At 34.3% G+C, this 4,604-nt stretch overlaps 1 pseudogene; it reads left to right on the top strand.

Annotated features, from left to right (window-relative positions):
- Window positions 1-2,787: 2,787 nt before the first annotated feature.
- Window positions 2,788-3,759, top strand: LOC123751426 (ribonucleoside-diphosphate reductase subunit M2 pseudogene; annotated as a pseudogene).
- The last annotated feature ends 845 nt before the right edge of the window (window positions 3,760-4,604 follow it).

Raw genomic sequence — 4,604 nt, 5'->3', positions numbered from 1 at the left:
TATCATTTTCAGATAATTATAAAGTGATGGTGATATTGGTGTAACAAACTAGGCTGTTGTAAGAATTATTCCAGAAGGTTCCAGAAGTTCGAGTAGGGACCTGACCTCTCAACAACGCCCAGTCCCCTGGGAATTAGCAGGTCTGAGTCACAAATGGCGGGCATCTTTGTTCATAGCTGCGTATAATGAATCATCCTATAGTATTCAGTAATTTAGAGAAAATTAGCCTTTATTCATTTTGCATTAAAATTGTATTGTATAATAGTACTGGATACAATATCAAGAGTATTCTAATTATTGAGTTTAAGTCACCATCAGTGACGTCACGAATCAGATCTAACTTTTAAGGCGGAGTGACCGGCGGTCATAGGTCAGCAGGGTTGACATGTCTAGTATTTCTCAAAGTTCAATTAACCATTTTGGGGATCGGGAACAGCTCTGCCGTTAGATGTTTGTAATTCAATTCAGTAAAATAATTCAACCAGTCTGGATCAATTAAGTACAACAGAGGTTAATTGTTATAACTTAAACCTGGCTAGTAACTTGGTAAAACTTTGACTAGGCGGAAGGATACAAGGTTCTAGTCTGGGCTAGGCCAGACGAGGACAAATCAGTGTGAATACGGGAGCAGCTGGGAGAGGTCAAACATCTTACCTCTCCCCAAGACCAGACAACAGCTAGAGCTGGTCGCCCAAGGTATAGTTGCTATTGCTAAGTATAGAAATAGTCTCATTTGCCACTCAGGTCAAGTAGGGAGTGTTAAAGTGATAGGGAGTGAACACATTTAGCTTTTTGTTTTAGTTTTCTTTTAATAAATTAATTAAGTTAAGAATTTGCATTTTTATTGTTTCCATGTGTTTTATGTGTACACTTGTCCTGGTCACGTGGTCCACACGAGGCAGAGTTGGATTGGGCGCCGATTCTAACATCGAATCGGAATTATCATTACCGTGTAATTTATTCCACACTCAAGGTCATCGTTTATAGTGGGGATCAAGCCCCTAGGTTGATTAATTAGCGTGATCGATCCAGACCTCGATCATTGCTCTTGTATTACTGGTCTGGTGGTGGCAGCAGAGGCGACTCTAGGGTTTTGCTCAACGCCTAGGTCACGTCATACTGGGTGTAGAATCCTAAGTCGGTCAATCGTCTTAGGACCACGTGGCGTGGAGTTGGCGTTGTTAAAAGTTTTGGAGTCCCTTGGTTTAGAAATAAAAGTAAGAATACGGGTAGAGGGAGAGAAGTAGAGTGAGAGGAAACCAAACCCGTGTTACAATGGTGCACAGCGGTGGTTTCAACAATTTTGTTTGAAATTGTTGAAAGGCTCACGCGTCTAGCCGTTCGAACACGTGCGCGGATGCTAAGGAGACAGCCGCGGGCCAGGATTAGCAGTGCGCCCCACAACAGTGCGGTTGAGTGGGGATTGGCGAATCTTGGGTCATGCGGGCTGATATGATTAAGGTTTAGTTAGTAAGATAAACCGCTGTTAAACTAGATTTATTGAAAAGGAGACCGCTCCGAGTTGATTGGACTGGGTACCATACTCGACCCATTGCAATTAATTCAGAGGTGTTGGGAGCCACCATACTCTCAACAGCAGTTCCTTGAGGGCTGTCGGGGGCGGATATATCTGTGGGACGCCAATAGATAGTCCGAGGAAACCAAACCCGTGTTACATTGGTTCTATTTGTTCTTCAAGATCCCAACTGTCAGCAAGGGTGGCGCAGTTGCTTTTTTTTGGGGGGGAAACCATGAAAAAGCAATATGAAATCTACCCCAGAAAATATTCTGTTATAATACTAACAGCCCCCAAAAATATAATTCAAGTGTGGGATAAAATTGTCATATGGAGAAATAATTTAAAAATAAAAGTGGAATTTTTACAAAACTTTAATCCAACAATCAACTTGTATCATTTAGTGGAAAATTCATTTTTACTTATATTAGATAATGTTTCATCGATAAATGTAAGAAAAACATTTGCCGACGTATTAATTGATCTTCAAAACAGTGAAATAATTATTATAAAATGTGCTTCAATTACTTGGCCCTCAATAAATAAAGTGGAAAACTTTAATTTAAAACATTTTGAAGATGTTAAGATTATTTTAAGTATGAATGACTGGGAACGAAATTATGTATTGGTAAATAAGTATCTTTCATATGAATTTGCAGACATTAGTATTAATCATTTAAAATCTTTAAATATTTTAACAGAAGATATAGGGAGTATCAATTCAGAAAAATTGAGAGCAAATCTACTTGATACTTGGAACAATGAAATACCCCCTATATACCCTTCTGAAGTTCTCCCAGAGAGTGAATATACTGTTACTGAAGTAAATAGCAACAAACGCAGCAGTGAGTCACAATCAGGTTCAATTGGCATGCCTTCAAAACATAGGAAGTATTACTGCCTGGTGTTATAATGGATACTGCTCATTGGGAAGAGTGTCAAAGAGAAGAATATATATGTGTGTGTGTATGTATATGTATGTATATATATGTATGTATATATATATATATATATATGTATATATATATATATATATATATATATATATATATATATATATATATATATATATATATATATATATATATATATATATATATGTATGTGTACCTATTTTAGTTTACATAAAATATAGGATGGAAGAACATGTACGTAGTAAATTAATCTCTTTTTTACTCAAAATTCAATAATTTCATTCGTTTATTATGCTATGATAGTGAACACAATGTTAAAATAAATATTTTATTTATTTATTTATATATTTTTTTCAGATGATTGAACCCTTTTTGATTAAAAATCCAGGACGTTTTACATTGTTCCCAATTAAAAATCATGATATCTTTAAAATGTATAAGAAGGCGCTAGCATCATTTTGGACAGTTGAAGAAGTAGACTTGTCAAAGGATATTGTAGATTGGGAACAGAAACTTAATGAAGAGGAACGTCACTTCATTTCACATGTTCTAGCATTTTTTGCCGCATCAGATGGTATCGTCAATGAAAATCTTGTTGAACGTTTCTGCCAAGAAGTATAAATACCAGAAGTGAGGTGTTTTTATGGTTTTCAGATTGCCATGGAAAATATTCACAATGAAATGTACAGTTTACTTATTAATACATACATAAAAGATTTACAGGAGCAGAACAGATTATTTAATGCTATTGAAACGCTGCCAGCTGTTAAGAAAAAAGCTGATTGGGCTCTAAGGTGGATTACCAATAGAACGGCAACATATGCCGAACGCATTGTTGCCTTTGCTGCAGTAGAGGGTATTTTCTTTAGTGGTTCATTTGCTGCAATATTTTGGTTAAAAAAACGTGGTTTAATGCCAGGTCTAACCTTCAGTAATGAACTGATTTCTAGAGATGAAGGGTTACACACAGATTTTGCTTGCTTGATATTTAAGTACTTGATTAATAAGCCTGATCAGAAATATGTATATTCTATCATTGATAATGCTGTGAAGATTGAACAAGAATTTTTAACAGATGCCTTGCCAATCAAACTTATTGGTATGAACTGTGATCTAATGGGGAAGTATATAGAATTTGTGGCTGACCGACTTCTCTTTGAACTCGGTTTTAAGAAACTTTATAATGTAGAAAATCCATTTGACTTTATGGAAAATATCTCATTAGAAGGGAAAACTAATTTTTTTGAAAAAAAAGTAAGTGAATATCAAAAATATGGTGTAATGAATTCAGATCAATACAGTGTTTTTACATTAGATTCAGACTTTTAGTTAATTAGTTGATGGATGGAATAGAACATGTTTTTTTTTATAGAATATAAATAATTTAATAAAAAAATAAAAATATATATCTATTATCTTTTACTATTTTACTTATCATATTTATATTTTGACTTGATGAATAATGAATTAAATACCTTACATTCCCTCTTTCCACTAATTACAAGACTACAAAATATGAGGTATGTAATTATGGACATAATAACAAAACCATAATCTTCTTTATAAAATATCAACATATCACATGATTACCAAGCAGTGCTACTATCGTCCGATGTAAACACCAAGTTTGGTTATCGCCATTGAATCAACTTTTCTATTTTATATTCACCAATGAATATAATTCAAAGAGAGAAATGAATCATTACATTAAGTTCCATGCAATATGCCGGTGATACAATATATAAGAGCCTCCGTATCCAGTCCAGTCAACCAGTATGCCAGAATCCTGTTCAGTAGTAATACGGGCTACTGTGTAATGGAGCTATCCAAGGAATCTTGTGGTGTAAGTACCTAAAAGTTATTTTATGATAAGCATGATGAAGCTTTGGACACTATATTATAATAAATAAATAAATAATGTCTCAGGTGCATTTGTGATGAAATCTAATCTTTCTAGGATGATATTAGCGATATCAGTGAGGGAGCCGAAGAGAAGAAGATAAAAGAGAAAAAAGATACTACTTCAACTAGCAAGTCTATTATTGTTAAAATAGAAAACCATATCCATTCCAATGATGAAAATGTGGCTTTGAGAAAGTTGGTTAATATAACGCCTGAGACTATATAAAAAAAACAACGTTATTGTGAAATTAATACTCAAAGTTTATTACAAA

The sequence above is a fragment of the Procambarus clarkii genome, chromosome 29 (genome assembly GCF_040958095.1).
Source record: "Procambarus clarkii isolate CNS0578487 chromosome 29, FALCON_Pclarkii_2.0, whole genome shotgun sequence".
In the NCBI taxonomy this organism is placed as follows: domain Eukaryota; kingdom Metazoa; phylum Arthropoda; class Malacostraca; order Decapoda; family Cambaridae; genus Procambarus; species Procambarus clarkii.
Note: the sequence above shows the minus strand (reverse complement) of the source record. Positions and strands in the feature narration are given on the sequence as shown.